At 38.9% G+C, this 10577-nt stretch overlaps 1 long non-coding RNA gene across 1 annotated transcript; it reads left to right on the forward strand.

Moving 5' to 3' along the window:
• Positions 1 to 2104: 2104 nt before the first annotated feature.
• On the forward strand, positions 2105 to 2577 carry LOC125530947. The gene is made up of 3 exons (XR_007293018.1): positions 2105 to 2169; positions 2296 to 2396; positions 2505 to 2577. It is a non-coding gene; the product is annotated as an uncharacterized LOC125530947 (long non-coding RNA).
• Positions 2578 to 10577: the final 8000 nt, after the last annotated feature.

Genomic DNA, 10577 nt, shown 5'->3' on the forward strand with positions numbered 1-10577 from the left:
GGCGATGTGTGCGCCTCTCTAGATGAGTGGCTGCAGCCGCTTCCTTCTAGTCAAGACTTGGAGGTAAGCATGTTTTTTTCTTTGTTTATTTTGTTCTCAATTTCTTTCAGTAAGTAAGTAGTAAATAAATAGTGCATGCATTGATGATGTAAAACTCAATTTTTTTCTCTGTTTCATTGTTGTTTTCTCTTTGAAGCAGATCCCACCTCACATGCTCCCATTATATGAGAAGCACAAGAAGTTGCATGCATCAGAAGTGAAGAATGTTATGACATCGTTCGACCAGATAATGCAGTCAATTTTTTGCAAGCGTGTAGCACGTATTTTGGTTGAAGCAAACTCCATTGCTGCAACTTCCAAGGTACACACGTTTGAAGGTGTTACTTTTGATGTTCCAGCAAGCAATGCGGCAGGAGCATGTGAGACCAGGGCTCCACCCCAAACTAGCCCTACAGTTCACATGGGTGCCACAACACAAGAAGCCGAGGTTGAGATGGAAGTTGCAGGTTGTCCTGACACCAATCAGAATGGACATGATCAGGACATTGTTTTGAATAAAATGCAGAGTTGCGATAAACTTGGGAAGGAAGATGCATAGTTTGGACAGGATAAGGGGGATCGGGAGGAGGTGGTAGCCCCTGAATATGTGGTGGGAGATCTAAAAGTCCCATGTGTTACTGATGAGGCTAAGCGGGTGATTTTATCACAAGGTACGGTGGCTGCATTGGATTCACTCGTGTTAGAATTTGATGATGGTCCTTCATGTAGTCTGTTCAAAGAGGGAACCAAAGACTTCGAGTGGTTCAACATGGATGCTAAGACTGCAAGGAAGGTTATGGAAAAGAAAAAGGGAAATGAAATTAATGGTGTCGCCTCTCCTGATGTTCAACAACCGCTTTCAGCAGGGCCCACCTTCGATAAGAATCCAGTGCTTGCAAGGCAGAGCAACAACTCAAAGCTTCCAGTGCAATATGAAGCACCAGTTCCATGTTTCAACACCGATCCGAAGCTTCAAAAGTCAGGTGAAACCCGGCCACCTATATATGATGCATCTCCAATTGCATTCACAACTCCAGTTGTATCTTCAGGTTTTTGTCTGCTCTCCTTGAGTCATTTAAAAACTACAATGTACCATGTAGTTAGCTCATCATTTTTTATGTGTTTTGCTCTTTTCTTGCTTTTGTCTCGTGCCAGTGCAACAAGATCGATCGGAAGCTGAGTTGCATGAGCCAGGGGAGAAGATTGTTGAGGCTAACAGTGGGAGCAGTGCTCATGTGAAGAAGGCAGTTAAGAAAAGAATGGCCCAGCCTCCTGATGGTGTTCCAAAGATGAAGAGGATCAAGATCGACCGAAAAGATGATGCTCTGTACCAGCAGTATGTGATGAGTAGGTACAAAATACCAAGAGCAAAGGAAGATCAAGTAATGTGAGTCCTTTTTCTGTTTGTTCCCCTTATCCAAATATATGGCGGGTCAGTGGCTTTTTATAGTACTAATCTCCCGTTCCTTTTTCTTTTCTGTCAACATGTGTCCCTTTGTCCCATGTTGAAATGTTTTACAACCCCGATTTCATTGAAATAGAGAGTTTCCACACATCACTTCAGAACTTCCATGCTTCATTAAAGCCACGAGCTGATCTTGACAACGAGGTAATGACATTGTATCTAAAAACTTTCAACTTGGAGCAGTTGTACAACAAGAAGAAGCCGAAGAAGTTTGCATTCTCAGTGTTTATGGGGGTTAGTCTTTCCTCCATCTAGTGGTTCTTTTTTGTCACTTTCTTGCAACATAATAAACTCATGTGGCTGTGCTATCTTGTTGCATTTTTACTCTTTTTTTCCAGAGTCAATTGGCTATGGATCCTGACTTGTTTGATCACAAGAATTGTGAAAGAGAGTTCAGAAGGGCATATGAAAATAACCATATTTCAAAAAGTGATCTAGTAAGTTTTTTCTCTTGACTGCTATGACATTTTTTCACCTTATTTTTTTGAAGCATGTTATGTAATATCTAGTTTCTTTTATGTTGCATCCAGCTCTTCATTAGTGTCGTTCAGAATAAGCATTGGGCGGTGGTTGTTGTGAACTTGTTGCATAAGCAATTCAATGTTTTTGACTCGGTCAAGAACGCCACCGATGTTAATTTGCTCCATAAGGCAACCAACAATGTGGTAATGATCTTTGCTTCCTTTATCATTTTGTTTCTTTTCATACTTTTTCAAACATGTATGATTCAAAGAAAACAACCCCTCTTTTTCTAGTATTTGAATCTGTTTTTTTGTGTTGCATCCAATCAGATTGCCAACATAAAGGAAGTTGCAAGCAAAGAATCTTCATTTCATTTTGATCTTGATTGCTTTGAGAAGGTCACCCCAGATCACCCGAAGCAATTAACGCAGTAAGCTTTTTTTTATTTTCCAGTAATTTTTGTGCAAATTACAAAGATTTGAATTTGTGGGTGGTTAGTGTTTATTGATTTTGTTGTATCTTCCTATGTATTTTTTAGTTATAATTGTGGCTTCTATGCAATTCTTTTCTTGGAAAACTTCGATGGTGTTGTCATGAAGCATTTCAATGAGGTGCCAATTTTTATCCCTTTCTACAAATTGGAGCATACTGTTGTTCTATCCATTTTTTTCTTCTTGATAAGCTTAGAACAACTTCAATGTATAGAACCCCTATACAAAGCTTACTGCATTAATTGCTTCGGGTGATCCGGGGTGCCATTTTCTTCTTGATACTGTTGGAAAACTTCGATGGTGTTGTCATGAAGCATTTCAATGAGGTGCCAATTTTTATCCCTTTCTACAAATTGGAGCATACTGTATCAATATTTTTTTGAAATTGTTGTTCTATCCTTTTTCTTCTTTTTGAAATGCTTCCAGGATGCAGTCGAACCCCTATAGCGAATATTTTTAGTTTCCAACTCATCGCTTCTTCACGCAAGGACCATTTTTTTTCTACTCAAGAAATGCAAGTTTTGTTGCATAAACATGTTCACTCAGTAACTATTTTCTCCCATTGAAGCATCAGGATATCTTTCCAACCATGAACTCTGCTCTTATTTTCAGTTTGTCTCAGTGGACCATCAGTATAAGGAAGCACAAATATATAGACAAATTTAATAGGACCTCATTATTTTTGTCCAACACCGATATGCAGACAAAAACAAAACAAAATTCTGTGAAATTAAACGCATTATAAGCACTGTAAATATAGGTATCCTCAGTTGCCCAACACACAATTTAAGCACAAATGTTGTTCAAATAAGGGACTTCTTTTTACACGTTTGAAGCAGACTTTTTCTCATGTGGACAAAAACTATCATGAAAAAATAGTTCATTTGAGATTGTATACATTCTTGAGGGACACCAAACACTCTAGGAAAACATTTTTAGTCAATTTTCTTCTCTTAATTTGTTCTTCAGAGCCTAAGCTCTGTTGCTCTATTGACACCAGCCTCCATTGACATCGCATCCCTTAGGTAGGGACAATGATTCACTGCATGATCAGGCTCGTTACAGTAGTTGCATTTCTGGATAGCCATCACAACCTTCAACAACTCACATGTCACAACACTGTGATCATCTTCTTTGCAATACGAGCAAATATCTGTTTTCTTCTTTGGTCTAGGTTTCCTTCTGGGCTTGGTTTTTTTCTTCTTCTCATCTGTTTTCCCTTCTTCTTTTGAGCATCTTCTCGTTGCTCAAGTAAAGTCTTTCTTCTCTTAGACTTCTCCATCGGTCGCCCTTTCTTCGGCACACGTGCTGGGTTTCGAAGCATGGGTACCTCCCCGGTATCATATGCTACATGCGTGGTAGCCACTTGTTGCTGCTGCGTGGGGCAATCTGGTTGCTTCTTTCTTGGATGTTTTGGTTGTTGTTGCTTTGGTTCAAGTGGTGTTTGTTGTTGCTGCATTTGGGGATGTTTTTGCTGATGAGTTGGCCCCCTTTGATGTATTGTTGTTTGCTTCCTCCCCCCCTGTGTTGTGCTCTGATGTTGATCTGGCTGTTGCTGTTGCGCTTCCTGCTGCTCTGGTAGTTCCCCTCTCCTTGCTGCAAGTATAATGGGCTCAAGCACATGAGCTGCATCATTTAGTATTTTGTAGGCAACATCATTGCTACAAGCTTGGGAGGCCAACCATGTGAATTTTCTGTACAATGCGTTGTAGTTAAGTGTATTGTTTGAAGGGAGCGCGAAATCGAGAAGATGGCCGCTACCACCTGTTGGTGTTGTTGCTTGTTCTGACCACCTTTCTAGCAAGTAGCGCTGCAGTATAGCTTGGACACTGAGGTGGACCATTACTCTAACGATGTGTGCACATATGGTTCCATTCATCTCAAAACAATTGCAACTGCACTCAAATGTCTCTTCTGCCAGCACAACATTCACTGTAAGTATCTTGGAGTCTTCATAGTAATTTGAAAAGAGCTCAAATCTCATGCTTCCAATGTCAGGAGAAGGAACCTGATTCATCGCAAACCCTGTGGAGGCAATCACTTCTGCTTGAAACTTTCCAAACATGTTGCGGGTGTAGAAAGCGACCGCCTGACGCTCAATTCTGTACCATGAGTAAAGTGGGGTTGTGGTTGCTGCGCCAATGAAAGCTTGATTGTCCTCACAGTCTAGCATAGTCTCTTGCAGCACCTCATACTGCTGCACAAACCTCCACACCGATTCCTGAGGATTAACAAATGTCTTGAAATAGGAGTTTAGTCCCTCTAATCTCCCTGTAGTGCTTTTAAAGGGGAAAAAACACTTTCGGAAGAACGCTGGAGCCCTGATACGTCTCCAATGTATCTATAATTTTTGATTGTTCTATGCTATTATATTATCCATCTAGGATGTTTTATATGCATTTATATCCTATTTTATATGATTTTTGGGACTAACCTATTAACCTAGAGCCTAGTGCCAGTTTCTGTTTTTTTCTTGTTTTTGAGTTTTACAGAAAAGGAATACCAAACGAAGTCCAATTGACGTGCCAATTTTTGATAATTTTTTATGAACCAAAAGAAGCCCCCAGAGTAAAATAATTGGGCCAGAAGAGTCCCGAGCTGTCCATGAGATAGGAGGGAGAGCCCAGGGGGTAGGGCGCGCCCTCCACCCTCGTGGACGACTCGGAGACCCTCCTGACGTGAGACCTACGCCAAAAATTCCTATAAATACAGAAACCTCTATAAAATAGCCTAGATCGGCAGTTCCGCCGCTGCAAGCCTATGTAGCCATCGAAAACCAATCTAGACCCGTTCTGGCACCCTGCTGGAGGGGGGAATCCCTCTTCGGTGGCCATCTTCATCATCCCGGCGCCCTCCATGACGAGGAGGGAGTAGTTCACCCTCAGGGCTGAGGGTATGTACCAGTAGCTATGTGTTTGATCTCTCTCTCTCTCTCGTGTTCTTGATTCGACACGATCTTGATGTATCGCGAGCTTTGCTATTTTAATTGGATCTTATGATGTTTCTCCCCTCTTCTCTCTTGTAATGGATTGAGTTTTCCCTTTGAAGTTATCTTATCGGATTGAGTCTTTAAGGATTTGAGAACACTTGATGTATGTCTTGCATGTGCTTATCTATGGTGACAATGGGATATCACGTGATTCACTTGATGTATGTTTTGGTGATCAACTTGCGGGTTCCGTGACCTCGTGAACTTATGCATAGGGGTTGGCACACGTTTTCATCTTGACTCTCCGGTAGAAACTTTGGGGCACTCTTTGAAGTTCTTTGTGTTGGTTGAATAGATGAATCTGAGATTGTGTGATGCATATCGTATAATCATACCCACGAATACTTGAGGTGACATTGGAGTATCTAGGTGACATTAGGGTTTTGGTTGATTTGCGTCTTAAGGTGTTATTCTAGTACGGACTCTAGGATAGATTGAACGAAAAGAATAGCTTTGTGTTACTTTACTACAGACTCTTTAATAGATTGATCGGAAATGATAACTTTGAGGTGGTTTCGTACCCTACAATAATCTCTTAGTTTGTTCTCCCTTATTAGTGACTTTGGAGTGACTCTTTGTTGCATGTTGAGGGATAGTTATATGATCCAATTATGTTATTATTGTTGAGAGAACTTGCACTAGTGAAAGTATGAACCCTAGGCCTTGTTTCCTAGCATTGCAATACCGTTTACAATCACTTTTATCATTAGTTACCTTGCTGTTTTTATATTTTCAGATTACAAAAACCTATATCTACCATCCATATTGCACTTTTATCACCATCTCTTCGCTGAACTAGTGCACCTATACAATTTACCATTGTATTGGGTGTGTTGGGGACACAAGAGACTCTTTGTTATTTGGTTGCAGGGTTGTTTGAGAGAGACTATCTTCATCCTACGCCTCCCACGAATTGATAAACTTTAGGTCATCCACTTGAGGAAAATTTGCTGCTGTCCTACAAACCTCTTCACTTGGAGGCTGAACAACGTCTACAAGAAGAAGGTTGTGTAGTAGACATCAAGCTCTTTTCTAGCGCTGTTGCCGGGGAGGTTAGCGCTTGAAGGTATATCTTTAGATCTTGCAATCGAATCTTTTAATTTCTTGTTTTATCACTAGTTTAGTTTATAAAAGAAAACTATAAAAAATGGAATTGAGGGTGCCTCATATGCTTCATCTTTTTAATGTCTTTCATGAAAATAAGGATTCCGATAACCTCCAAGAGCATAAATGCATTAAAATGTTTGGCACTAAATATTTGAATGATGAGTATGATTGCAATATTGTTAGTATGAATTCTTTGAATATCCATGATGCTAACGATATGCAAAGCCACAAGCTTGGGGATGCTATGTTTGATGAATATGATATTTTTAGTCCCCCAAGTTTTGATGAGCATCTTTATTATGATGATAGCATGCCTCCTATTTATGATGATTATATTGATGAAAGTGGGTTTGGAAGAGTGTCAACTTTAGGAAGTAATGATCCCACTATTTTGGAGGGTGTTGAATCTTATAATATTTATGAAAGTGGATTTGGAGAGGTCATGACTTTATTTACTGATGAATCCATTATTTCAGAAGAGGTTCCAATTGATTATGAGAACAAAATTGCTAATCCCTCCGTCTAGGTGTGTAAGTCACCTTACGAAAACCAAATAATCCCAAAACACTTAGGCACGATACATTAACTCCCTTCTCGTTTCTTGTTTTGTGACATATCAACCAATAAGAGATGTGGGTCGTGCATCCTTTCAATGACTTGAGACTACCAAACATGACATGCATTGGTTAGTTTATTGCATGCAATGCTATTAATTAGCAAAAAGACATTAAGTTTTCTCGTTTTCTTCTCTGCCTTGGTCGCGGTGCACAACGTAAGATGACTTACACACCTAGATGGAGGGAGTATCTATGATGATTATTGTGATGACATGTATGATATAAAGAATAATGATAACCATGAAACTTGTCATCATGATTTAATTTTCAATTGGATTATGCATCACATGATAGTTATTTTGTTGAGTTTGCTCCCACTACTATTCATGAGAACAAATTTGCTTATGTGGAGAGTAATAAAAATTATATGCTTGTGGCTCATGAAAAGAATGCTTTATGTGATTGTTATATTGTTGAATTCATTCATGATGCTACTGAAAATTATTATGAGGGAGGAATATATGCTTGTAGGAATTGCAATAATATCAAGTTTCCTCTTTATGTGTTGAAAATCTTGAAGTTATGCTTGTTTTGCCTTCCTATGCTAGTTGATTATTGTTCCCATAAATTGTTTGCTCACAAAATCCCTATGCACAGGAAGTGGGTTAGACTTAAATGTGCGAGTCATATTCTTCATGATACTCTTTTTATGTTTCAATTCTTATCTTTTATGTGAGCATCATTGAAATCATCATGCCTAGCTAGGGGCGTTAAACGTTAGCGCTTGTTGGGAGGCAACCCAATTTTATTTTTGTTCTTTGCTTTTTTCTCCTGTTTAGTAATAAATAATTCATCTAGCCTCTATTTAGATGTGGTTTTATGTTTTAGTTAGTGTTTGTACCAAGTAGAACCTTTGGGGAGACTTGGGTGAAGTCTTTGCGATCTTGCTGTAAAAAACAGAAACTTTTGCGCTCACGAGATTAGCTTCCATTCTTTACTAGAGAGTGATCTTAGGTTGATTCTTTTTGCAGAAGATTAATAGACAAATTCCTCACGTCCACCAATTAATTTCATAATTTTTGGAGTCACAGAAGTATTCGAATGATACAGATTGCTACAAACTATTCTGTTTTTGACAGATTCTGTTTTTTATGTGTTATTTGCTTATTTTGATGGATCTATGAGTAGTATCGAAGGGTATGAACCATATAGAAGTTGGAATACATTAGATATTATACCAATATGAATTTATAATGAGTTCACGACAGTACCTAAGTGGTGATTTGTTTTCTTATACTAACGGAGCTTACGAGTTTTCTGTTAAGTTTTGTGTTGTCAAGTTTTCAAGTTTTGGGTAATGATTCGATGGACTATGGAATAAGGAGTGGCAAGAGCCTAAGCTTGGGGATGCCCAAGGCACCCCATGGTAATATTCAAGGACAACTAAGAGACTAAGCTTGGGATGCCCCGGATGGCACCCCCTCTTTCGTCTTCGTTCATCGGTAACTTTACTTGGAGCTATATTTTTATTCACCATATGATATGTGTTTTGCTTGGAGCATCATTTTATTTTATTTTGTTGTGCTTGCTGTTTTAATAAAATACCAAGATGTGAAATTCTTAAATGTTAGAGATTCTTCACATAGTTACATAATTATTCGACTACTCATTGATCTTCACTTATATCTTTCGGAGTAGTTTTCATTTGCTCTAGTGCTTCATTTATATCCTTTTAGAGCACGGCGGTGGTTTTATTTTTAAGAAATAGATGAACTCTCATGCTTCACTTATATTATTTTGAGAGTCTTAAACAACTTGGTAATTTTCTTTGGTTATGAATTTAGTCCTAATATGATGGGCATCCAAGAGGGATATAATAAAAAACTTTCATATAAAGTGCATTGAATACTATGAGAAGTTTGATACTTGATGATTGTTTTGAGTTATGAAGATGGTAATATTAGAGTCGTGCTAGTTGAGTAATTGTGAAATTGAGAAATACTTATGTTGAGGTTTGCAAGCCCCGTAGCATGCACGTATGATAACCGTTGTGTGACAAATTGGAAGCATGAGGTGTTTCTTTGATTGTCTTCCTTATGAGTGGCGGTCGGGGACGAGCGATGGTATTTTTATACCAATCTATCCCCCTAGAAGCATGCGCGTAATGCTTGCTTTTGATGACTTGTAGATTTTTGCAATAAGCATGTGAGTTCTTTATGCCTAATGTTGAGTCCATGGATTATACGCACTCTCACCCTTCCATCATTGCTAGCCTCTTCGGTACCGTGCATTGCCCTTTATCACCTTGAGAGTCGGTGCAAACTACGCCATTGCATCCAAACCCCGTGATATGATACGCTCTATCACACATAAACCTCCTTATACCTTCCTCAAAACAGCCACCATACCTACCTATTATGGCATTTCCATATCCATTCCGAGATATATTGCCATGCAACTTTCCACCGTTCCGTTTATTATGACACGCTTCATCATTGTCATATTGTCTGGCATGATCATGTAGTTGACATTGTATTTGTGGCAGGGCCACCATTCATAATTTTTCATACATGTCACTCTTGATTCATTGCCCATCCCGTCACACCGCTAGAGGCACTCATATAGAGTCATATTTTGTTCTAGTATCGAGTTGTAATCCTTGAGTTGTAAATAAATAGAAGTGTGATGATCATAATTATTAGAGCATTGTCCCGTGTGAGGAAATAAAAAAAGAGATAAATGCCAAAAAAAGAGAAGGTTCAAAAAAAAAGAAAAAAGGCCAAAAAAAGAGAAGGCCCAAAAAAATAAAATAAAAATAAAAAATGAGAGAAAAAGAGAGAAGGGGCAATGTTACTATCCTTTTTTCCACACTTGTGCTTCAAAGTAGCACCATGATCTTCATGATAGAGAGTCTCTTATTTTGTCACTTTCATATACTAGTGGGAATTTTTCATTATAGAACTTGGCTTGTATATTCCAAGGATGGGCTTCCTCAAAATGCCCTAGGTCTTCGTGAGCAAGCAAGTTGGATGCACACCCATTTAGTTTCTTTTGTTGAGCTTCCATACATTTATAGCTCTAGTGCATCCGTTGCATGGCAATCCCTACTCCTCGCATTGACTTCAATTGATGGGCATCTCCATAGCCTGTTGATTAGCCGCGTCGATGTGAGATTTTCTCCCTTTTTGTCTTCTCCACACAACCTCCATCATCATATTCTATTCCACCTATAGTGCTACGTCCATGGCTCGCTCTCATATATTGCGTGAAAGTTGAAAAAGTTTGAGAATACTAAAGTATGAAACAATTGCTTGGCTTGTCATCGGGGTTGTGCATGATGGGAGCATTTTGTGTGACAAAAATGAAGCATGACCAAACTATATGATTTTGTAGGGATGAGCTTTCTTTGGCTATGTTATTTTGAGAAAATATAATTGCTTGGTTAGTATGCTTGAAGTATTATTATT

This window comes from Triticum urartu, unplaced genomic scaffold (assembly GCF_003073215.2).
Source record: "Triticum urartu cultivar G1812 unplaced genomic scaffold, Tu2.1 TuUngrouped_contig_6678, whole genome shotgun sequence".
Classification (NCBI taxonomy): domain Eukaryota; kingdom Viridiplantae; phylum Streptophyta; class Magnoliopsida; order Poales; family Poaceae; genus Triticum; species Triticum urartu.